Source organism: Podarcis filfolensis, assembly GCF_964270895.1.
Source record: "Podarcis filfolensis genome assembly, chromosome: 6".
NCBI classification, from domain to species: Eukaryota; Metazoa; Chordata; class Lepidosauria; order Squamata; family Lacertidae; genus Podarcis; species Podarcis filfolensis.
Window position 1 is genome coordinate 20,145,488 of NC_139609.1, and position 26,373 is coordinate 20,171,860.

The 26,373-nt window shown below is 41.2% G+C and overlaps 1 protein-coding gene and 1 long non-coding RNA gene across 9 annotated transcripts in view; one reads left to right on the forward strand and one right to left on the reverse strand.

Annotated features, from left to right (window-relative positions):
• NR5A2 (nuclear receptor subfamily 5 group A member 2) overlaps positions 1-26,373 on the forward strand; it is a 116,586-nt gene that overhangs the window by 47,340 nt on the left and 42,873 nt on the right. The window lies entirely within an intron of this gene.
• LOC310765439 overlaps positions 1-26,373 on the reverse strand; it is a 126,125-nt gene that overhangs the window by 9,267 nt on the left and 90,485 nt on the right. Inside the window, exons 3-4 of one of the 4 annotated variants that reach the window (XR_014549578.1) lie at positions 21,062-21,169; positions 5,638-5,855 (exon numbers count right to left, since the gene is read on the reverse strand). The exons of 1 other annotated variant lie outside the window; for it this stretch is intronic. This is a non-coding gene — a long non-coding RNA (uncharacterized lncRNA). Of the gene's footprint in view, positions 1-5,637; positions 5,856-6,933; positions 7,010-21,061; positions 21,170-26,373 lie in introns of all 4 variants that reach the window. 2 more of the 4 variants (XR_014549579.1, XR_014549580.1) reach the window with 2 other exon arrangements.

A 26,373-nucleotide genomic window follows, 5' to 3' on the forward strand; every position in this document is an offset into this window, starting at 1 on the left:
ATAAAAGGCTTTATAGTGACCATAGCCAACATAACGATGCACATAGCAAAGTAACATTTTGGAGTTGTTAAGAACAAGAGAACCTCCTACAGATTTGACAAATACTATCACTGTTGTATGGGATTTTATTGTTACTCTTACTTTGATATGTGGCTGTTCAGAACAGAATAAAAAGAATCCTGATGCACAAACTGGTTAACAGAAAATGCCTCCCCCCCTTTTTTTTGAGCCCACGGAAACTTAAATCCTGTATGTGTACATTTGAAAATAAATATCACTGGTTTCAGTGGAACTCAGTTCTTTTTTATCTGTGCTTTATCTGATGCAAACCCACAGTAATTTTATTTGCCACTGTGGCAGCATTTAAATATGCCTCCCTGCAACACCCTCTTTCATTTCCCCCCTTCTAATTCTACTCCCCAATGGACAGATATTTAATATTTCTACATTTTTATTGGTCTAAATAAGTAAATAATAGCACGCAGTACCAGCACCCTTTTTCCAGAAGAAAAGCTCTGGTTAGCACCATTGAGAGGAGTGGGGATCACTTAACAAGGAACTGTGATTCAAGCGCTCATATCTGAACACAATTGAGAATATAATTGCAAATCATTTGCTCCTTGTTTTATCCATTTCTATCATCCCCTGAACAGGATTTTCCCAGGGCTACTTTTGAGACTGGGATGTAAAATGAAGCATGAACATTTGCACAGCCTTCAGGCACTGAACACACATCCTTTCAATAATTCTTACAGTAACCTCTCTTAGATGGGAAGAGGGCATATAGCTCAGTGGCAGGGCACATGCTTCACATGCAGAAAGACCCAGATTCAACTTTAATACGTGCAGTTCAAGAGATCTTAAGTTGGTAGCCCAGGAAAGACCCGTCTCTGAAACCCTCATGGCCAAAATGAAATAATATTTGGCTGGATGGACCCAATGGTGTGGTTGTATGTTTCTTGGCAATGCATTCATTTCTGAGCTGGGCCAGAACCAGGAGCTTCCACTCATAAGTTACTATGGAACTATTTTTACAGGCTAGCTGGATTGCCTCATCTTCATAAGACGCTCCTTTATCACACAGTGTCCTCCTTCCTGGGCCAGTATTCCATCTGCAGGAATAAAAAACTACAAGAAGAGACTTGGGTTCAGCACTAGAGGAAATGTGCATATCAGAGGAATTCCACAATAAAATGCAGTACCAAGGCTAATTGAGGGGTCTCCTATGGTTTTCAAGAGGTGGTTGGGGGTGTTTTCAGCCTATGCAGAGTGGTGGTGCATTAGATGATCTGCTACTCTCCTTCCAACAGCATAGCCAATGTAGGCCCATTAATCCAAGGTGTGATGTTGGCATAGGGACCTTGAGCATATGTTTAACAGGCCAGTTAAGTTCCTCAGGTGGTAGACACTTAGTAGAAGAGGATACTCTCCTGCCCTTTCCAGTGCACTCCATGTATACACCAAGTCACATATGCATGATTTGCCCTCCTTTTTTGAGATTGAAGAATCCCCTGTATCTGATATTTGCCCATGGCATGTTGAGTGTTTGCCTCATATTTATGTACATGGTTGAAGGGACAGAGGGCTGTTTGCTTTGCTTATCTACTATTCAAAGAAGAGCACTGGTACTTTTATCTGGGTTACACTGTGCCGTTTCCTTTTGAACTTGCAATGTAAGCCATATTAGACGTGGCAATAGCTTGCGCAGATACATCCTGTAGGTCTGGGACACGCTTACACTCATCTTTTGTGTGTGTGAATCTACAGGCCAGTGCAGAATCGTTGCATTGCCCATACAGCGCCATATTTCACAGCTTTGTGCTAGTCCAGCAAACTGTATGTCCGACTAATGTGCTCCTTTGCTGGGATTGAGCTGTAAATGAGCATGCTTATATCACTCCTGTGCACAGATGGGGAATCTGTGATAAAAAGGTCCCACCAAAACCCCAAATATACACATAGAAGACCACGTGAGCCTATGAATCCCACCCACTTTTACCTTAACTGTATCTCCCTCTCTTTATCATTTCCCTGCTTTTCTGTTTTTGTCAGTCATTCTCAATTTCTTCCCACATAGCTGTGCACATATTATAAATCTGTGTACACTGAGCATGTATAGAGGAGGGAGAAGGATTGTGCACTCTTTGTGCACATCCTCAGCATAACATCTGCAAAAAGCTACACGTAAACAGAGATTACATGGTTGTTTCTCTTTTACCCCTCCCCCCACGCCAAAGGTTATAGTGCCCCCGGTGCCACTCGCCTAAAGGTCATCATGACCCAGTTGTAGGCCACAGATCCCCATGTGCAGATCAGCTTTATCTAGTGTGCTGCCAGATCATGACTATTTTGCTCACTACTTTCAGGAACAAGCTGTTAACAGAGTATGTTTACTGATAAGTCTTTCAGCTGCTGAGATCTACTCCTGCTTCCCTTACTGACAGGAAACGTGTTTTGAGTGCAAAGGCCGCAGAGTGTAGTGGGTTATATAAGAACTTATTTGACTTACTTGCAGGACACGGCTGTTGACTGTCTGTGACAAATAAGACCTTTCAACATTTTAAAAGCCCAAACAGGCAAATTTTGATTCTTAATAGAGTACTCTGACTGAAATAAAACTAATTCATCCTGGTCACATATTCAACGGGTCTCTGTGGGTGTCATTACTTTGTGTAGTAAGGACTCCAACACCAAGGAAGTCCCAGTTTTAGTCTAATATATAGATCAAAATGTTGGTGTTGCTGCTATTCTGCTGTTTGTAGGTTCCTGTAGATAGCAAAGTTGATCCATCTGTTAGTTATGTGCATTGACTTGCAGAGAACTTGAGTTAACCAGTCAGCTGAGCTCTTGCAAAGCTTCTACTGCATTTCTTACCTTGCCAATGATATGTGGAATGTGTGTAGGAAATGTCAGGGAACACTTAGTATTTTTGATAAATGATCAGAGCAGGAGAAAACTACAAACTAGGAGATGAGATCCAGATGTCATAAGGAAGCAGATGCGCCCTTATGGTGGGAGTCTAGCACAGTGAGTTCACTGCACATACAGAGATGAATGTTAGCATAAATTTTTGGAGAATCACGATATTAGTTCGGAGGTAATTTAGCTAAAATATGTGAATTTTTGTAATCCTGAAGGCATGAATGAGGAGAGCATCTCACAGACAGCACTTCTGTGGCCCAATTTGTAAGCATAAACTTCCCTCACTGTCTTTGGCAAATCCTTTTGCATCCCCTTCTCATGTTTTTGGCCTTTTGATCTTCCTTCCTTTCTCCCCTGCCTTTGCACAACTTCCTCCACTGCTGAATCTTAAAACTGTAAGCTCCTTAAGGACAGTGGCCTCTCTCTTTTGGCTTATGGTGCTCTATACAGAACTTGAATGGATGTAAAGGGCATGAATGGATGCTGTGGTGGAGCATCTATAGTTTCAGATCTCTGAATGATTGGGGGGACTTTCCAGAGGAGGCAGTTGGTTCAGATGCATATTTTTGGGGTGGACCTTTGGAGGAAGAGATACATGATGAGATAAATGGATTAGTTGATGCTGGTGACATTAATAAATCATTATTTAGTGTTAACTGTTGTACTGCATATTTTAGGGTATATCTTATTTTGATGTATTCTTTACATCTTTCTTGTCTTTGCTGTAAACCCCCCTGTGACTTTTGCATAGGCGGCATATAAATTATCAAAATAAGTAAAGAATCTTGCTCCTTCGCCTCCTACAAACACCTCACCTAGGCTGAGTTTTGCATTCTCTGCCAACCTAACACACAATATCCACTCAGTCTTACTGGTTTTCCAGTGCAGTGGTACCTCGCAAGACGAATGCCTCGGAAGACGAAAAACTCGCAAGACGAAAGAGTTTTTCGTTTTTTGAGTTGCTCCGCAAGACGATTTTCCCTATGGGCTTGCTTCGCAAGACGAAAACGTCTTGCGAGTTTGTTTCCGTTTTCTTAAAACCGCTTGAAGAGGTGCAGTTGCGACTGACCGTGCTTCGCAAGACGAAAAACATCGCACGACGAAAAGACTCGCGGAACGAATTAATTTCATCTTGCGAGGCACCACTGTACTGCATAAGCACCTTTCACACACAAGTAGCAACTGGGCTGATTCCAGGTAATCCAAACAGCAAATTAACTGGGGCAGTGACAAAACAAGCCAACTTTTACCTATGGGTTATGAAGGTGGCTTGCTTAAACTAACCACAGTTAGTGTAAAGAAAAGGTCGCTAATCTGCCCTCGAGATGCTCTTAGCCTACAAATCCTAGCTGGGGCTGGTGGGAGCTGGACTCACATCCAAACTGAGTTTGGATGCAATGGCAGATCAAGTTTAAGTAAACTGTGCAGCCAGGAGGGAAAGGGACTAAACGTCAGGAAGATCTTTCTGACAGTAAGAGCTGTTTGACAGTGAAACAGACTCCTACGAGAGGTGGTGGACTCTGATCATCAGGCCCCCTTCCATTTCCACAATTCTGTGATTCTATGACTCTTCAAGTGTGTGGCCCGAGGCTCATTTGGGCTCATTTCAAGTCACATGTCACCATGGTTTAATACAGATGTGGAGAGCTGCTTGCTGGGGCTAATGGTAATTGTAGCTGAGTAACATCGGGAGGGCCAAAGGTTCCGAAACCCATAGCTTAGCATGATATGTGAACTTGGCCTAGAAAATATGAATGGGAAATAGATGCCTCTTGACTCCATTGCATACACATGCCAAGGCATGAGTATGGATAGAAAATTCCAATGCCTAGCTTACACTTCATTCTTCCCATAACATCTTGTCCAGCTAGCAAATGCTGCTGAGAACAGTTGCAGCTCTTCTATAATAAATACAATCAAATCCCCTGCAAGGAAAGCTATCTGATACTCTTTATTATTTTTAAAACAAATAAACCAAAATGGTCGGTTGATTGACACACATCACTTCCAAAGCCAAACATGTCCCTGTGTTCCACCATCAAACACTGGATTGTATGCAGCTTTGCCAGTTCAGCGCTGTAGCACCTAACCAGCAACACAGCAAGCTCCAGTGTGGGGAGGTGCCCTTTGTATTCCCTGGACGTATTTGTGTTTGTTTTGTTCTACACTGGTTGTTAAGAGATACTAAAGCTTGAGATAAGTTGAGGCCGAAGCTGCAATAAACTTCAAAGAGATATATTGCCACATACAATTTTACGTATCTTTTTTAGGGTCCACTCCTCTTTCTGCTACAGTCATTGGGGAAAGCACTCTTGGTCAGTAGGAGCAGAGTGCTGCTATCATGCCTTTCCCTCTGCCTCTCCGTAGCTAATATACAGTTGTAAAAACAAACGAGTCTCCATTCCTGTGGAATTCTGCTGAGTTTAGGTTAGACAAGCAGGCTAAAGACTTGAGAGACATCTTTAGAGCCGACAACAGCAGCAGCAAGGAAATCCGAGGGCTTGTTAAACAGGAAGATTTAGCATCCGAAATTCTATAGAGAGAACCGAACAGAGGGTGTTAGAGATCGGGAATATCTGCTTTTCTACTTGTTGCTTTGATAATGGATAAAAGGCTGTCATGAAGTATAAGTTACCAGCTGGGAGTGGGTAGTATAATCTCAGTAGAAAGGCTGTTCTCTCAGTACTATAAAAAAATCTTTTATATCATTCTTACCTATTGTGAAGAATACAAAGGAGTTGTTTATATCACAGACATCCTCCCTAATGGGGAGGGAGCCGTCATCTCATATAGGAAGCCTTACAGGTTGCTTTCAATTAATTTTTCATTGACCCCGCTCTGCTCTTTGACCAAGCGCTCATCCGAACGAAGATTCCCATAATTCCAAGGCATTAGATGAAACACGCTGCAACCTTATGATGGATTGGTGGGGCCTGATTTAAACCGAACGACAAATGGGGATACTGTTTAAGGAAACAATGGATATATCCCCCGTGCATCTGTTTGCTTGTTTTCTTTAAGATGTTCTTTACCCACAAATAACTTCAAGGTGACTCATAACAAAACCATTAAAAATGCAATTAAATACAATGACAAACAGCAATCAAACAGGAGGTAAAAGAATCACAAGCGAATAAAACCAGGAAAAAATGTGAGACTCCCACGCCAATCCCATTAAAGCTCATGAGAACATGAATTTTTAAATTTATTTGGGTAGTTTTACATTTATATCCCACCTTTCCTCAAAGGAGCTCAAGGTGGTATACATAACTATCCTCCTCCCCGTTTTATGCTCACAACTTTGTGAGGTAGGTTAGGTTAAGAGACAGTGACTGGCCAAGATCACCCAGTGAGCTTCATAGCTGATTGGGGATTTGAACTCTGATCTCCCTAGGGCTTAATCCAACACTCTAACCACTGGCTCCATCACTGATGGATGTTGCCTGGTGTCTAAAAGACAACAGTGCTGGTACCAGGCAGACATAACAGACTGGGGAGTTAATCATTTGGGAGCCATCATGGAAGAAGCCTCCCTCCAGTAGCTACCTAACTTCCATATACAGGAACACCTGGAGAAGGTCCTCTGACATAGCTGTCAACTTTTCCCTTTTCTTGTGAGGAATCTTATTCGGAATAAGGGAATTTCCCTTAAAAAAAGGAAAACGTTGACAGCTATGCCTCTGAATAAGATCTTAATTGGCAGGGAGACATGGGAGAAGGTGGCCCATGAAGTACCCTGGCTGTTTAAGGTTTGAAGGTCAAAACCAGCAGTTTGAATTGGGCCTGGAGGCACACTCGGAACCAGCAAATATCTTTTAATAGTGGTGTGGTGTGGCCGCAATGGTAGGTCCCATTTGGTAGGCCAGCCATCATGTTCTGCATCAGCTGAAACTTCTAGGTAGTTTCCTAAGGCAGCCCCACATATGGTAGTCTGACCTAGCAGTTACTAAAGGATGAACATCTGTGGCCATACTATTCCTCTCCAATCAAAGTTGGTGATAGCTGCTATACCTTTCTGAAGCTGCCTTCCCATCCAGTGGCAATTATGGATCTGAGAGCTTTCCAAGTGGCATACGTTCTCCTTAAACTGGAATACACCACTCATATTAGATTAAATACTATTTTATTGGTTAAGTTAGGTATCAACTATCACATATCCAGTGCAATACAGTGGTTAAGAGTGTTGAATCTAGCTGAGGAAAACCCAGATTCAAATTCTTGCTTATCAGTGACACTTTCTGCCATTTCACACTTTCTGTGATAATCATTTTTAATGAACATGTTTAATGCTGCAGCAAACCTATGTAGGAGAGACACATTCCTTGTTCATCCTTAGGTGTACTCTCACAAACAGCCATTTGTGTCCAGACCATGCTGCTTAAGAAAGCAGAAAGGAACTCACATGGCTGAATGCTCTTCCCTGCAGAAGTTCCCTTCATATAGAAAACTAGGTGTCAGAGACAAGGATTTTAGCCTGACCTGCTCCCTTATATGCTAGCTTTCTCTGTGTAGGAATCTTCTCTCCCTCAGCCTCACATGCGGTCATATGAGCCCTCAGCCTGATGTGATGATTATGGTAGAGACAGGAATACTGATCTCATCTGCTGCTTGCAATAACTAAGTCACAGTAAACATGTACTGGGGATCCATGCTTGGCTGTGGCTGATAGGGACTATAGTATTCCTATCTAGCTTAATTGTATATTTGAGGAAGTGCATCTCCTTATCACTTTACATGCTGCTACACCAAAGACTGAGCAAAAACCCACACAATGTACCCACAACAAACACAATTGATGTGTAAAATATATATCAGCTCTTGTGAGGAGGCCTTGAATACACTGCTGTCTCTAATCTATCTCATAGACTTGTTGTATCTGTAAAATGAAATGACACACACACACCGCCCATGTATGCTCCTTTGAATCTGGTATACAAATGTGACGAATATATAAACAGTCACATTTGCCAATTGGCCACCCACATCAATACTAATTCAAATATTTGTAGCTTCAAGACCCACTGTTGTGGTTAAGAATAGTGTTGTGATTTCTTTATTTCTTTAAAAATGTGTGCCCCACATCACCAACATTGTTCTATTGTGTTATGAGCCACAAATATCAAATGATGATTTAAAAAAAAAAAAAAACCAGTGGGAAATGTCTAAAATGTTTGCATCATCAGGGGTGTTTTTCACATTTTATTCATAGCTTTGCAAATGTCCTTTACTGGTAAATGACAGAAATGTGGAGGACATTTATGGCAGAACGTACAATTACAGGAGAAATTTTTATGCTCTCCTCAACATGAAGTTTATTAAGTAAAAATATGTGACATGACACTTCACATTTCCCTACTCCCCCACTATTTTATGGGTAGCTGCTTGTGGAAGTGTGCAAACTTGGAAGCATGATGACATCACATCACGTTTTTATTTACTTGTTCCTACCAGGGAAGGGGGAAAGAGAGATGCAGGGATGCTATTTTGGTGGCAGGCACACATATTTTGGCATGTTCATTTCTGTACTTAGTGAAAATACTCAGTTGGATTTGACATTTAATGGTCAATATTTTCTGCATTTCCCTCTGGTTCGGGGAAACCTTGACAATCCCCAGTAATTGTCGACATTCACCAAATTACTGTGATACCTTCATATAGGTAGATAGATTTTTAAAAAGTAGGCATTTTGTTCACAAAACAGCAATTAGGATTTTAGCTGGACTTTGATCCAGACCTTTTCTGGCAGAATTCCCAGGGAAACTTAATGAATTTCGATTCTGAAAGGGGCTGCAAAAGCTGGAGTCTTAAAACGCAAAAGCTTTGTCAAAGCCAAGCAATTACAAACTTGCATTCTTCCTCCAAAAAGGCACACTTTACGCTCTGCTTGTCACTCTATAGTGCTCATTTTAATGATATATTTAGAGCCTTGTCTTACTTTGTATTCTTAGATGTAATTACCCATATTAAAAAAAAAACTCCACTCATTAGTGTTCTGTTCCACTGACTTAATTATACCCTTAATTAAATCTTGACAAACTGGGGGTCACTGTTGTGTCAGTGGAATTTGTCACTGTTTGTCAGCAGGTGTCTGGCCACATCTATTTCTGATCTCCCTGCTGCTGACGTCTGTTTAAAGAGCCTTTTTTTTTTCCAAACTGCACTGCAAATAGTTCACTTCGTGCATCTCTTTCAAAGCATCACCAAAAATGCAAACAAATGCATTTTAGCTATCTATTACCATTCCGCTTGTTTTATGTAAATGTATAAAGAAAAGGAACAGCAGGAGCCAGAGTTTTCAACAGCAAATGAAAAAAATTGTTGAAAAAACAATGGCTCCCATCTCACATCAGCGTACACAGAGCAAATGTGCAGACAGGGGAGTGTGATCACACCTGTTAGTCAGCGCACTGAACCTCTGCATGCTGGGCTTCATGCCACACACGATTGGGAACCTTTAATGATGATGGCTCCCTATCAGAAGCAGAGGCCTTGTATGTGTACAGCTTTTAAGAATGTACGGAGAGTCCTGCTGGATCAGGCCAAAGAAAGGCCCATACATTTCAGCATCCAGTTCTCACAACAGGATCCCAACTAGATTCCTATGGGAAGCCCCAATAAATGACCTAAGTGCAATAGTGCTGTCCTCATTTGTGATCCTCAGCAACTGGTATTCAGGGGGATACTGCCTCTGGCACTGGAGGTAGAACATAGCCATCTTGGCTGGTAGCCCGTGATAGCCTTAACCTCTACAAAAGGACGCGAGTGGCGCTGTGGTCTAAGCCACTGAGCCTCTTGGGCTTGCCAATCAGAAGGTCGGTGGTTCGAATCCCCATGACAGGGTGAGCTCCCGTTGCTCGGTCCCAGCTCCTGCCAACCTAGCAGTTCGAAAGCATGCCAGTGCAAGTAGATAAATAGGTACCGCTGTGGCGGGAAGGTAAATGGCGTTTCCATGTGCTCTGGTTTCTGTCATGGTGTCCTGTTGCGCCTGAAGCGGTTTAGTCCTGCTGGCTACATGACCTGGAAAGCTGTCTATGGACAAATGCCGGCTCCCTCGGCCTGAAAGTGAGATGTGACCCCATAGTCACCCTTGACTAGACTTAATCTTCCAGGGGTCCTTTACCTTTACCTTACCTATCCTCCATAAATTTATCCATGGATTTTGCTTTTGGCACCACACTATCAATCTTGCCTCTTTTCCTCTGAACAAATCATTAATATTAATGTTATTTAAATCTGTATATTACCCTTCATCTGTAGATCTCAGGGTGGTTCACAATATAAATATACAATATGAACAATACAATATTATGCAAAAAATGCATAATAAAAATAAGGACAAAACCAAACCAATAATCCCCTCCTCCCCACAACACATTTAAAAGAGTATTGAATGCTAATCAGCCAAAAACCTGGTTGAAGGGGAACATTTTCACCTAAAGGTGTATAATGAAGGCACTAGCTGGACCTCTCTGGGGAGAGCATTCCACAAATGGGGAGCCACCACAGAAAAGGCCCCGTTCTCATGTGGAAGAGGCACACAAAGGGCTTCAGAGGATGATCTCAGGGCCAGGGTAGGTTCATATCGAGAGATGCGGCCCTTGAGGTATTGTGGTACTGAGCAGTTTAAGGCTTTATAGGTCGAAACCTTCATAGGAAGTGTGCCTATGCCCAAATGGGAGGAAATGGGGAGGATTCCAAGGGACACAGTAGTGTGTGGGAGTCAGCCTTCTGCGGTCCTCTTGAGTCTCTCGATCGGGCTGGTGGAAGTTTCCTGTCTGAGGAACACAGCGATATAGGAAGCTGCTTTCTACTGAGTCAGAGCATTGGTCCACCTTTCTCAATATCTTCTGACTGGTAGTGGCTCTACAGGGCTTCAGAAAGGAGCCTCTCCCAGCCCTAACTAAAGATGCCAGGAACTGGACCTGGGATCTTCTGCGGATGCTCTGCCACGGAGCTTATGGCCTTTCCCCAGGCTTACACAAAGGATTTGGCTCCCTGTTTCACCTGACCCATATACAACTCAGCAGGCCACCAGCCACCTATTGTGGTGGCATGCCAGGCTGCTTGAAATGCCAGCTCGTTTGGCATTTATAAATGGAGATTTATCAAACTCCTCAGAGGACAGAATTCCTACAGTGTTCAGCATGCTGTATCACAAGTTGTGGAGGCCTGGGCTTGCACATGCGGCGGTGTAGGGAAGGGGAGAGGCAATCTATGTGCAGGTCAGCTTCCGTGCCAGATCATCCCCTTGCTAGGTCAGGACCCTGGAGTTTTCAAGTGAGCAGGGGGAGGTAGCTGTAACTGAGCTGCATCCTAACAGCTATCACTATCCACTTCGCATATACATATTTGAGGGATTGTTATTCGGGTACTTTACTTATGGGGAAACTAATTCCCATGTTTAGAGATATATAGTGTTCATCTGAATAATTGATCAGTCCAGTCAGTCTTCAGTCAAGTCAGGCTTGATTAATTAGCTGATGGCTTTCCAGTACATTCCTTGCAAGACACTTGCCGTCAGCTGACAATGGAGTCTTCGTTTAATAAAATATGATTAGAGAAATGTACTGTAAAAAAAAAAGCCCCAGCGTAGGGAAAGGCCATCTCTGTCTACAGTCTCTGGAGGCTCGGGGCTTGATCCAAAGAACTACGTGACTAGTTCTGCAATATCAGGGTTACTCACTTTCATTTTCCATGACTACACCCAGAAAATCTAGTTGGCAATTCAGTATTATCCTAGGGCTTCTCTCTTTTCATTCTGGCAGCAGGTTTCTTTTGCTGCAATGGAAGACAGGTTGCTCTGAATTTTTATCGAGCGGCATGGGGAATTGCTTCCAGAACGAGAGTCCTCAGTATCCCCACAATGCCCGATGCTTCCCATGGAGCCATTTGGATTCAGCTCTAGTTATTAATTCTGGTTGGGCTGTGAAGGTCGGAAGAGTCCTCCCAAGCCCACCTCGAATTAACTAAAAATGATCCAACTTCCACTGTTGTGGGCCAAAACTTGTGGAACTGCTGTATTCAGGGTAAACTTCAGGTTTTGTGGGAGGGGGAAGTTGCTCTCAGGTGAGCCTCCTTCTATTTTGTTGGGTCCTGGTAGCAGCTCGTGACAGCAGCAGTATCACTGTGGGGCATTGTGGGAAATTAAAATGGCAGCTCCCCACTGCTCCATGCTTTTTAAAAGGTGTAATAATAGGGCTCTGTTGAGACTCCGGCAGTTGCTCAAGGATGCCACATACTGGTTATTTTACACACAAAAGGAAGTTTCATCTCAATTGTTGCATTCAGACAATCCTCCAAACCATGGGAAGGAGAATCATGAATGAGGAAGGTGCTTGCTTCTCATTCTATCTCCTCCCCTCATCACACATGCATGACTTAATTCATTACATCCTGTTTCAACCAAATGCCCATTTGCTGTGATATGTGAACTGGCAAACTATGATCTGAGCATCCTTCCTAATCAGGATTGCAAACTGGGATCAAACCAGTTCAATTGTGCCTCAGCTGGCAGTTCATTAGGTGTCCCTTGGCAAGCCATTACTGATCAACCTCAGTTCTCCCAGTACTGCAGCAGGTCGGTAATAACACTAACACATCATATGAGTTGTTCAAAGGAACGTTGAGATATTACACTGGAACTGAACGCTCAAAAGTGCTATATAAATACTAAATACTGTAATTCTAATGAAAGTCTGCTATTCAACTCAGTCTGCATCAGCAAAAGATATAGTGGAAAAATATATTATGCAATCTGTGTAAGGACAATGAGGGATCAGAGTCAAATACAAATTGAGATATTTTTCATTATTACTGCACAGTGGTCTCTTGTGTGATAACCCAAGAGTTCAAATACAGATCCCTATAGTGTTGTCTAAGGATCTCAACATTTATATCTTGATTCTACAAGAGTGGTATCTTAAAATGCATATAAGGGGAATAAATAATGTATATTTGTTAAATTATCATTTCTTCGCTTAGGCATGTGAACTGGTCACAAGGAAAGATCATATAAATAAACAATGAATTGTTAAGCTAAATGGGATGTCTACGGCTTTTATTTTTTTTCCAGTTAAAACTAAATTAGAACCATTATGCAGGCTTTCAGATAAACTCACCAAGCTCTTATCTGTACAAAGCTGATAGATCTGCCATTATTCTTAGTGAAAAACAGAAGTTATATCATTCTGTGTCATTAAAAATGCATTAATCCTTTTTAGTAACCTTCCTCTAATTCATTGATTCAATTATAGTCTGAAGGATAAAGACATTTTGCTTTAATAAAAATAGAGTATTAAAGATGGTATTTTATACACAAGAGGTGTATTCGTTAGAGATCTTAAATGGAAGGGAAATACTAAGAAACACAAAAATATAAGTTGAAAAAATAAATATAAAACAGAAACGCAATCCATGGTGGGTTTTGAACTGGTGACCTAAGGAATGTTGGTGGGGATTTAGCCTGTTACTACCAATAGTTCTGACTAATGCATGAAGACCAAACCTCCTTGCACCAATGGGCCACAGTAGATGATGCCATACTCCCTAGCATAGCCCCTTTACAAACTTCCAGGGCAGAGTTACTGATCTAAGCAAATAGAAGTTCCGTTCCCATTGAACACAATTTGGGCTTGTCATCAAGGATTAAAGAGCTGGGTCTGACATTAATTTTCATTGAAGGTATAAACCCAGGACTTAGATGATGGTTTACGATTCTGATGAGCAGATGCAAAATTGCTCATTTGTGGTTGTGCTTTTAAATATTTGTATGAGCCACTGCATGTTGAGCTTTCAATGTTGCAGTGGTTAATATGTAAAAATTATTACGCTATCTACAGAAGTGCATGGTTTCAGTGGCAAACTTCTGTGGGAGCATACTTAATTGCCATTTAGACACATGTAAAGCCTTTACACCCAGATTGGGCTCAGGAAATCCATTCTGTTGTAGGGTTGGGGGGGGTTGCATCAATTGATTTTTGGATCAGATCCCATTAAAAGTTAGTAAGTTAGTAAATTTTAAGCCTTGGTACTAATGATCATGATCCCCCCAAGGAAGTGGACTAATATGTTTTGGTGGGCCCTCAGGGCTTCCTTGTGTGAACCTAGTGATAGGTTACTCATATCTATCTATCATCTATATCTATCTATATCTATCTATCTATCTATCTATCATCTATCTATCTAGCTATCTATCTGCATCCATATATATGCATGCATATATATATATATATATATATATATATATATATTTGTATGTATATATGTAAGCAATATGTATGTACGTGAAACTAGGGTCTGTATTAATTCATTTATTATTTTATGTTCATGGTGAAATATGCAAAACTATATATTAGCTTTAGCTATTCAGGCTGATGTTTAGGAATGTCATAAGGAATGTCCCAGTCTCTGTTTATGGGTCTGAAATAATATGCTTGCATTGCGCTACTTTTGTTATATTATTAAAATGTATTTTTTTCTTTTTAAATTAGTAAATTAGCCTTGGTCCTAATGCTCGCAATACTCAAGGGAAGAGGGCTGTTATGTTTCTATAGTCACTCGGAGCTGTGTGAACTCAGCAGAACCGTAAGAAACACAGATGTTATCTGACATCACAGTTTTATCCATATGGAAATTTTCAGGAGCTTCCCCCACTCCCCAATAACATCATTCAAGCTTACAATTTTTTTCCTTTTTATTTTTATCATTTAATTATTTGCAATATTAATAAAAACTACATCTTCTTTTGTGTTTGTTTTTTAAAAAAACAAACCCTACAAGAATGGGATAGGAGACAGCCACAGGAGAACAGCAAGCACAGTCACACACACACAGTAACTTATGGGTAAAAGTGTGCATTTAGGTCTAGCTAGTATTTATCTATGGCCGTTTTCAGGCTGATCCACACTAGTATTTCTGCTGATCCTCTTTTATCTTTACATGTACTTCTCAACAATAAAACAGATTTATTAAAAGCAGTAACCTGAGGTCTTCATTCAGACACGTGGTTTGCAGTACTGCAGATAATTTGCACCGCAGGGCAGAGGTCACTCTCTTACCGGTCTGTTAATGCAGTTGCTCTGGGATAAGATCAATCTCCATACTTCATTGCAATGATCTAATAGTTCATTGGCACTTCGCTTTGTAGATTGATTAGCTCCAGTGTGGAAAATGATTGATAGATTTCTGATCCTTAGGATTCTGCTTGGGTCAAGAGTAGCAGAGGCTTTTACTACTGCATTTGAATAACCTACATGTAAAAGTGTTGTAGCATAGAAGACCTTGATTTGATTTACATTCACTAAAAGCAAGGCACACTGATATTTTAGTGTTTAATTTTGGTTAGTTCTGCAAAAGTTGTGACAACTTAGTAGTTTCTGAAACGTACAAAGGAAATACATCGAGAGCCAATGAGTTAATTTTAATATTTTAGTTGTATGCATCAAACTAAAATGCAAATTGGTGATGCCATGCAAATGCTGGCTGTATTTCTGAAACACCAGTTCATATGCACTCTCTTCTCACATTTCTCCAGCACATCTGTGGCTGCTAATTGTGAAAGAAAACTATTGTGTCAACTGGCCTTTCAGACTCACATGAGCAGAGGAACAATGTATTAGGATATCCTTTAATTGTCTTGTTTCCTATTTATTATAATTTATTGAAATATTAAAAACCCATCCTTCATCTATATAGATACCAGGGTGGCAGGACAACACACAATATAAATGAACCGTACGATAAAATTATCAAACAATAAAACCCCACAGCAGAATAAATGGAGGCAGCTTAGAAGAAAACAACAGGAGCAAAGCAGAACAGCAAAACACTTAAAATACCCAAGCAAATAAATAACTCTTGATCTGTTGCCAAAATGATTAGCAGCTGCTGCTAAACAGAGGGCATTCTACAGATATGCTGCCACCCCAGGGAAGGCCCTCTCCCAAGTCATCACTTACCGTAATTCACAGACAATAGTTCCCCCTCATGGTCAGGCTGGTATAGGGAGTGTTTCTTCAGGTGCTTGAGTACCATGCCATTCAGGGCTTTTAAGAAATAAGCAGCCAAACCTGGAATTGGGCTCAGAAGTTGCCAATCTAGCTCATTCAGAATCTAGGTAACATGATTTCTATGGAGGTGCAGGTTGCAACTGCGGCAAAGGCGGCATTTTTCCACCTCCGCTGTCCTAAGCAGCTGGTCCCTTACCTTTCTCGCCCTGATATCGCCACAGTGATCCATGCGACAGTCACCTCCAGGCTTGATTACTGTAATTCGCTCTACAAGGGGCTGCCCTTGAAGTTGACCCAGAAACTCCAGCGGGTGCAGAACGCCGCAGCAAGACTTCACATTCATCCAGTGCTACGGCAGCTGCACTGGCTCCCAGTGGAGTACAGGGTTAGGTTTAAAGTGCTGGTTTTAACATTTAAAGCCCTATACGGCCTAGGACCCTCGCATTTACGGGATCGCCTCTCCTGGTACGGCCCATGGAGGACCTTACGGTCCACAAACAATAATACTTTGGAAGTCCTGGGCCTCAAGGAGGTTAGACTGGCCTCAACCAGGGCCAGAGCCTTTTCAGCCCTGGCCCCAGTCTGGTGAAACGCTCTGTCGCAAAAGACCAGGGCCCTGAGGGATTTGACATCTTTCCGCAGGGCCTGCAAGACGGAGCTGTTCCACCAGGCCTTCGGTCCGAGCCAGGTCTGACCCCCTTCTTTCTATGGGACCCTGTATGTAAGTGGCCTCCTTGGCTTTTTCTATCAGCCCATATGGAACCAGCTCGGGTGGTCAGGCCTGGTGAACTTTTAATTCCTTACCCCTGCAGTTATGATTCGTGTATTCCCTCTTAATTTTATTTTGATTTTAAATGTGATTTTGAACTGTATTTTAAACTAATTGTTTGATTTTGTGTTTTTAATGTATTATATATTTGGTGTTAGCCGCCCTGAGCCTCAGCCGGGGAGGATGGGGTATAAATAAAATTATTATTATTATTATTATTATTATTATTATTATTATTATTATTATTATCAGATAATTAACATTCTGGAAGCAGCACTGTACACAACTGAAGCTTCTTAGTTGTCTTCTAGGGCAGCCCCACATTCAATGCACTGAAGTAATCCAGTTCAGAGGTTACAAGAGCATGAGTCACTGTAGAAGGTCTATCCTATGCATTGACATTTTTGAAGCCATATTTTCCTATGTATCTATGTTAACGAGAGCTAGAAACCTATGCAAGGTTTTTGATGCCAGAGGTCACAGTTCTAACAGGCAATGTACATTGCCTCCCTCCCCATATGGAATTTTATAGCAGGGAAATGCCTGGCATCTGCTGCTGCGGGATCACTGGCCCAATAATTGTGTGGTAGTGACAGGCCAAATCCAGGAGTGCAAGCTGTACCATTTTGCATCTGTGCAGAGCCCTCTGGAGTACTGAGTTCCTGGAATAGCAAGTTCTGATTGAATTCACTGACAGCATTTAATGTATGCTGTGGGCGGGGAGGGGTTAATCCTTAAGCAGGCCAGCTTTTTCTTCTTCTTAGCCTCAGCTAAGAAGTGAACTCTAGAAGCGGGCTGTCAGTCAAACGCAACAGCGGAATTGGCCTGCATATATGTTTTCCCAGAAGCAATAAGAAACAGAGCCAAGTTCAGTGGTGGCTGATGCGGTGGTGCAGAGATGGTCACCACCGCTGAATGGCAACTGAGAAGCGGGAGTGCTAGAGGCAGCAGTGCTAAAGTTAGTAGTGTAAAGATGTGCAGCTGTTGACTGGCTCACAGCACCCATGCATGTGGGCATGTAGGCCAATGAATGGCCATAGACATTAGCATATGCAATGTTTATGCAAACAGATATCTCTCTCTCTCTCTCTCTCTCTCTCTCTCTCTCTCTCTCTCTCTCTCGGCAACAGTTTTTCTTTGGGGGAGATTCATAAGTGGCCTGGGACTCCCCCCCCCTCCACTTTGTGAATTTGACACTTATGGCACATAGCACAATCAGTAGAGCTACTGATTTCAAGTCATTTGAGGGTAAATGCTAGCAATGTACACAGTGGTACCTCGGGTTAAGTACTTATTGGCTGCTTGTTCCTCTGCCACTGCCACCACCAGCCTCTCCCTCTTGGGTAGGCAGGGGGACAGGAGGGGCTGGGGGGGAGAGAGAAGCCCCCTCTGCCATGTGTGCATGTGCGCACGCACACACGCACTCTGGCCCACCAGGAGATTTGTGGTGTGGTGAACTGGCTTATACTCAAGTCAATATGTTTTCCCAGTTTTTTGTGGTAAAATTAGGTGCCTCGGCTTATATTCAGGTTGGCTTATACTCGAGTATATACGGTAATTGCAATGCAGTTAATATAGTATGGACAGTTATTTGTGTATAATAAATTATTTCCCTAGTTAATTGGGTAAAAGGCAGATCAACTGAGAATCAGCAGCTAGCCTTGTTAAACACATATCCTTCCTTACTACCTTTCAAACTGAAACACAACATAGGGCTGGACCACAGAACCGTGAGTGGAAAGCGTAAATATATTACTATGGGTCCATGAACTGTTGCGCAAGCTACTGGAAGATTTCTAGCAATGGCATAATGTACAAATGTGTGTATCTGAGAAACATGGTGAATAATCGAAGACACAGGTTGTAGCTTTTAAACACCAGTGGTCTGTAACACAGTACTGACAAAGAGCTCGTACGAAGTCTTGCAAAAAGAGCTTTTGTAAATGGAAGAACATTTCTGGATCAGGGGTCACTTTTAGAATCATAGAAGAGTTGGAATGGACCATGAAGATCATTTAGTCCAACCCCCTGCAATGCAGGGATTTTTCGCCCAAGCCTAAGACCCCGAGATTAAGAGTCTCATGGTCTACCAACTGCACTATACCTCTCAGCAGTACTCATTTGCTAGTCAGGAACAGAGAACATTTGCATCCAAGCTATATAGTCTGTTGTAAGTTCTTTGCCCCTTTGCTTTTGTTTTAAAGTGTGTGTATTTGTGTGTGTATACATGCACACACACACATACACACAATAATGACTTGAGGTGCTATACTTGAGTATCTGCTTTGCCTCAGTCTCCACAGCCATAATGGAAAATATCTAATTTCCACAAGATGTGAATCAAGGGACCCAGCAAGGAAGAAGCAAGGTTAAAAATGATAACATACTATTTAATTTTTTGAGTTGCATTTCCAGCTGCAAAATATCTGAGGATCAGCTGATCAAAAATTAAACTGTTCACATACACGTTCATTCATAAATGTTCCAGACATAATGCTTCATATATAATGTATTGATTATAATTAAGGAAATAAACAGCACAGTTTCAACTGTAGTGTATTTATGGAAATCCACATATTGTAAATATTTTATTAAACGCCAACAAAAAGTTGTTTTCTACATTGTGAATAACACTCTAAACTGCCACTTAGGGCTGCTCCTCTTACTGTTTTGAAAAACCACCCTTGTGCCTTCAAATGTAAAAATGATACGTGGGGAGTATATGTTTTTTAAACAAGCAATGTGAGGAGAGCAGCACATGCATATACTTCTAAATGTTTCTACATATTCAGGCCTGGGTACACTGCCTGCACATAAACACACACACACACACACACACACACACACACACACACTACACTCCAGCAATCCACATTCTTTGTTTTTGTGAAATTTACAGTGAGAACTTAAGGCAAACTTTACATAATTTATTGAAACCAACTCCAGCTTGAAAAATAGCAGTGAGGAACAGTGCAATGATTGCATTTGATAAATTGCCAAGCAAGAGACCACTGAATAATATTTGTAAAGACAAAACACTAGTGACCTGTGTTGTCAACAGAGAATTCAGTCAAACGCATTCATAGTCTATTGATGTCTATTGTGTAATCATTGAAACAATATATTCAGAATAAATTCATCACTGGTATTTTAAAATTCTCTCGCTCCCTCACCCCTAGCCTGTTCTCAGGCATATGTCAATGTAGATTGTGCAGAGACCCTAGAACCCCCAGGATTGTAAATAAACCTCATTAGACCCAGTTCTGATTTCATGCTATACTGAAATAAACAGACAAAGTACATTGTTAGACATGATGAAACAATAATTAAGCCTATTTTATTGTTTGCATATGACAGGCAAAAGTTAAGATGACTTGTAGTAAATGACAGTGGGATTTTCTTATTTTATTTAATTAGATTTCAATTTTTAAAATAAAAAATGTCCAGTGACGAATACCTTAGATTTACCAATTTATTATGGCACCAACTTTCATAGACTAGAATCAACTTCATCAGTTTGTTTCATCACTATATAGGACCAAATCAGCCTAAATCCTGACAGTCTCTTTCAGTTTATTTTACGGCTGGAATCCACAACATATTACCAGTATATGAATTGAGAGCTAAATGACACAACCGCTGAGGCAGTTAACTTAGAATCATAGTATTGGAAGGAATTTCAAAGGTCATTACCAACACAGGAAATCTACTTTTACAGAATTCCTAATAACTGACCATCCGGCCTCTGTTTAAAAGTCCATCTTTTTTTAAAAAAAGTCTTTTTTAAAATCTCCAACCACTTTCTTCTGCAGTCTGTACCACTCTTTCCTTAAAGTTTAGTCTAGACCCTTTTTCTTGTAATTTGATCCCATTGCTTTCCGTCCTACCCTCTGGAATGACAAAATCAATTTGTTCCATCATCTACCTGAATATTTGAATTCTAATATTTGAAATATTTGAAGGTAGCTGTTATATCACCTCTTAAATGATCTTTTCTCCAGGCTAAAAACCCCAAACTCTTTCAACCTAGTCTCCAGGCATCTCACCATTTTTGCTGACCTTCTCTGGAGACACCCCAGTTTGTGCATATATTAAAAGGTGGTGCCCAGAACTGGACACAGGTGTTCCAGGTGAGATTTGACCAAAGCAGAATAGACTAGTACCCTTGCTACATTTCCTCCTGGCACCATGTGACTACAGTGATCTCCCTGTACCCAGATAACTAGCAAATCAGGAAAAGGTGAGGCTAGAGCTCTTACCTGTAACATGCTCTTTTTTTATGCATAATTTTCATTTCATTTTGTTATTGCATGTAAAACATTCAAACATTTTTAATGATGAAAAGGCAACAAGAGTTACATACCTCATAACTCTCTTGTTTAGGTAACTCAGCTCTAATTCATCTGAAATTATTTCATAATTTCACATAAACATTTGTGGTTCCGTTGTTGGCGTAAGTGGAATTACTGTGCTAGGAAAGAGAAACATGACAGAGAAAGAGCTTTCAGGACGCGGCTCTCAGGAGAATGCTTGCAGAGCATTTTTACAGAACAACACTTGTAATCACTTTGATAAAGAATAGGTCCTGCGTTACCGGTATAATTTTCAGCAGAAATCTTAAAAAACCTGCCTTTTTAACAACAAAAAAGGAAAAACCCTGGAAATTACATTTATAATTCATCAGAAATGATGCTGAGTGTCAAACATGAATAACCTACATGTGATCTAGCATGCAAAGCAAAAAATAGGAAAAAAAAATCCACCCCAAGTCCCATAAAAGCCAATTTTTAAGTGCCAGGTACTCTATTTGATGCTTTGAATAATGCAAATATCTAGTGATGACCTTATTTTCTTTCCCACTTAGAAGTCATCTGTGGGTTTGTGTGAAATGCTGAGAACTTGTATTTGTCTACTCTTCGGGAGTTCAGAAACCCTGTTGAATATTAGCATACTGGAAGGAGGCGGTAGGAGGAGGATAAGCTGTCTTGGGGGAAGTCGGCTCTACTCCGCAGGTTACCTAAGCATTTTGTAAGGAAAGGTTGGACTAGTGACAGCTTGTAGTTGTTTGGCATCCATGTATCTGGACCTTAGTTGTGTGTGCTAATGGATGGAACGGTGTGGCTGCTCACCATTGATCATATGAGTGTCCAAACCATGCCCTTAGGTCGGACAAAGGTGTTTATTCTAGAGTAAGGTTACCAGATTTATTTCAATGAATCCAGGGACACTTTTTAACTTCAACAGATTTTGTATGGGGGCTGATTTGTAAATCCGGGGACTGTCCCCGGGAAATGGGGATGTCTGCTAACCTTATCTAGAGGAGGAATGAGGCCCACTCTGGAAGAATGGCAGATGAAATTGATTGACTTTATGGGACTGGCAGAATTGACTGGCAGAATCCGTGACCAGGGAGAAGAATCGGCAGAAGAAGAATGGAAGAAATTCAAAGACTATTTGCAAAAATATTGTAACATTAAGGAACACTGAGTGATGTTGGATTGAAATTAAGGGGTTATTAGCTGTAATGATACAAAAGAATATGAAAAAATAGTTCTTTTTTGTACATAAGTAAAAGTATAAGTTACAATAATTTAAGAAGATGGATTGAAAATAAGGTTTATAGCTGTAATGCTATGAGATAAGGATTTGCTGGATGAACAATTTGAACTGGAATACAAGAAGGGGAGGTATGAGGAGGTCAAGGAAATATGTTATGGGAAAATATGATATGAAGTTTATGTGTTTTTAATATTTTTTCTTTTTAATCTTTTTTTCTCTTTTTTCTTTTTCTTTTTGGTTTGTATAAAATGGAAAATCTCAATAAATATCTTTTTTAAAAAAAAAATAGAGGAGGAATGAGGAACCTCTGCCCCCCCCATGTTGTTGAACTCCAACTCGCATCAGCCCTAGCCAGCATGCCCAATGGCCAGTTGTAGTCCTACAACATATGGAGGGCCACAGGTTTACCAATGCCTCAGTCTCATAAACTGCTTGTTGACTATCTACAAGGCTTCTGGGGTTATTCAGCAAGTCTCTGGGGATACACAGGCTGGCTATAGTAGGAGTGTTGCTTTAGGGCTCCATGCTGGCCGCTATGGTCTGGATGCTCATCCCTGCCAGCCCACTGGGATCCTGGTTCCTGTATGTATCTCCTTGACCCACTTACTATAACATCTGGGGACCCAAGGTTGAAGAACACTGGCGAAGAAGACATGCTTGAGAGTATGTTAGGCATTTGCCTTGAGTCTTGCTCCTGGGACTCGCTCCGACCAATGGGCCTTGATCCAAGTCCCTTCTGCTTGTCCTGTCATAATTGTGCTAAAAAATTCAGGAAGGAGAATTGTGGGTCAGCCAATTTACATGGTTGATAGACTCCAAGGCAGGGGTAGTGCTGGCCTGAGTAACTTGAACCATGTGATTCCTTTCTACAGGCAGTGCTAATGCACTGTAGCATGATATAGCACAAAGGGCGGGGTAAAAATAAATTATTATTATTATTATTATTATTATTATTATTATTATTATTAGCACTGCATGGATGCAGCACAACCACTTGGGTGGCATGTGACTTGATCCTCCCTTGCATTTCCATGTTAACATGGTTTTGCCACTGCAATGCACCCAAGGAAAATTCGCAGTGAGTACTCTGCCCCACCTGATGGAACACTGAAACACTCATCTATTTTAATGGCACCAGAGTGACAGGCTGAGGGTTTGATGCAATATAGGATCACAATTGATGCAGCAAAAAACTAGAACCACAAGGCATGGCAAAAGTGCTTTCCACTTCGGTGATTGCTCCATTGAATCCAAGTCCCATATAAACATCTGGTATGCACCAAAATTCTGTAGTACAGTGGTACCTCGGGTTAAGTACTTAATTCGTTCCGGAGGTCCGTACTTAACCTGAAACTGTTCTTAACCTGAAGCACCACTTTAGCTAATGGGGCCTCCTGCTGCCGCTGCGCCACCATGCACAATTTCTGTTCTCATCCTGAAGCAAAGTTCTTAACCTGAAGCACTATTTCTGGGTTAGCAGAGTTTGTAACCTGAAGCGTATGTAGCCTGAAGCATATGTAACCCGAGGTACCACTGTACTTGATAACAACGTAAAGTGCAGTTATAACTGCACAATGTTCCATTCTCAAGATTAGATCATCAAAAATAAACAGGGAAAATGGAACTGTGCTTGTTGAATATTTCAATATGTTCTGTGTGAATTTTTTATCAGTGTTGTTGCCAATGTTGTTTGCTATTGCTGGTAAAAAATGGCTTTTGTATTGGTCTACCCTCCCTCATTGATAACACTACTACAAAGGTTTTTTTATTCTTTTTAATTTTTCAGATGAGTAACTAACATTTCTGAAATAACATTTCTGAGATAGACTTAGCTCCAACCACAATTGATAACATGCTTTTGGGTTTCAGTATCAACTAAGACTTGATGCTGTGTGTTACTGAAGTCCTTGCCAAATTCCAGCAGAATTCTCTGGGAACACATTCCAAAAAGCCTGAGTCTGTGTAGCTTGGACATGTAGGTTTTCAAACAATGAGTAAACTGACACCACAGTGCATCTCATGGTCTTCTGCCAATGTTCCTTCATTTGTCAATGTACCATATCCAACACCAAGCCTTCAGTGCTTCATGTACTTCCTTTCACTGGCTGTTACCTGCTTCTCTCTTATACATTCCTTCTATCAAGCCTTTCTGTTGCCTCTATTTTGCAAAGCCAGCAGAACTGCATATATACAAAGACAGTGCTGGGAAGAGAAGCTGCCACAGATGTGCTGTTCTTTAGAGAGGGTGTGAGCGATGGCTGCCTTTTGAGGAGCAATGAACACAAAGTAGACTTATGTGCATTAGGGAAATACAAATGATGACACTCTTCTCCCACATGCATAAGAAAACTCCTTATCAATAGTTAAGTTAGTCTGCAAATCCACGTTGGAAAGCTCATTTGCAATGGGCTTTTAACACAACAGATTTCAGCATAGTCATCTCCACACCAACATACCTAGACTTTTCTGCATTTACTATACCGTATTTTCTTCTTCTACCTAAATCAGTAGAATTCTGAATCCAGGTTGCTGAGTTGGAGAGGACTCTTTACTGACTAATATTGAATGAGATATAGCATAGATTCAATATATAGCTGCTTTTGTATATCATAATAACAATGTGGTAGCTGTTCCGTGAAGCAGCTACATTAGATTCACAGTGCCCTTTCCCACGTAGACCAGGATGGCAAACTGGTGACCCTATAGCTGATGTTGAACTACAACTCCCAGCATTCCTGCCCATTTGTCTTGAAGGCAGAGGCTGATGGGAGTTGGGAGTGCAATATCTGGAGGGCCGCAGATTAGCCATCCCTGATGTAGATCTTCCAAACAGTGGACATAGGACCTCCACGTTAACACCACAGATTAGTGCCCATGCAACCTTTTTAACTAGGGCTAACTACAAAGGTGAAGGAGAATTTTCATGGCGATCATGGTGAGTAGAAGGGATAAGCCTTGTCTTCCTATGCTCAGTAATCACCCCCCCCCCACTTGTAATTAAATAAAGAAGAAAAAAGCTACATGGTTGCAAGCGTCATGTGTAGTTAGGCCCAGCTGAGCTAAAGGTTTTGTGAACTACAATTCTGTTTTGCTACATTTATGAGCCTTGTATACAACAGCAGGAGCTGAGCAGTGATTTGTTTATTCTGACTTTGCTGTTTCACACTGTTTGCACAGCATTGGCTTGCTAATGAGGTGATACCAGCTTGGGAGGGGAAGGTAAGCTTTGATAGCATGCTGATGACTCTCAGAACCTTCAAAAAGCCCCCTCCCCGCACCTACTCCACAATGCAAAGTGAATTTTTGGCTTCCAGAGTCGCTGCCTGTGGTTGAGACAGATGTTTGCTGAAAGCATTTCTGCATCCAGGTGTTGCATCTTTAAAACGCATTTGTTGTGAACTGTGAATATGGTCAGACCCAACACAATTCATAGAATGGGATGCAATATTCAGAAAAGTTGATGGAGTTGCAAAGTTAAATTAAGCCTAATACAAACTAGGGCTTTCCCTGTGGTGACCCTGGAACACCATGCCCAGAAACATCTGTTAGCAACATTGCACAGCATCCTCCAACACATTTTTGAACTTGATTGTGCTGCTGATACAGTTTGGGTCTCTCCAATGTTTCATTTTAGAAATGTTTTCTGGATTCTATTTATGCATGTTAATTTTTTTCCCTCTTCACCAAAAAAAGACTAATACAGTGGTACCTCGGGTTAAGTACTTAATTTGTTCCGGAGATCCGTTCTTAACCTGAAACTGTTCTTAACCTGAAGTACCACTTTAGCTAATGCGGCCTCCTGCTGCCGCTGTGCCGCCGGAGCACAATTTCTGTTCTCATCCTGAAGCAAAGTTCTTAACCTGAAGCAATATTTCTGGGTTAGTGGAGTCTGTAACCTGAAGCGTATGTAACTTGAAGCGTATGTAACCTGAAGTGTATGTAACCCAAGGTATCACTGTAAAGTCTAATAAGAAGAATAGTTATGGTGCATAGTTTAACGTTTGAAGTCAGCTAAAGATACACCTCTTTGCTCAGACCTTCATAGGGAGTTGATGTAATGAGGTCACCTGTACACTGACAGATTGTTTAAAAATTTGGTTTGCTCTTTTAACTTCT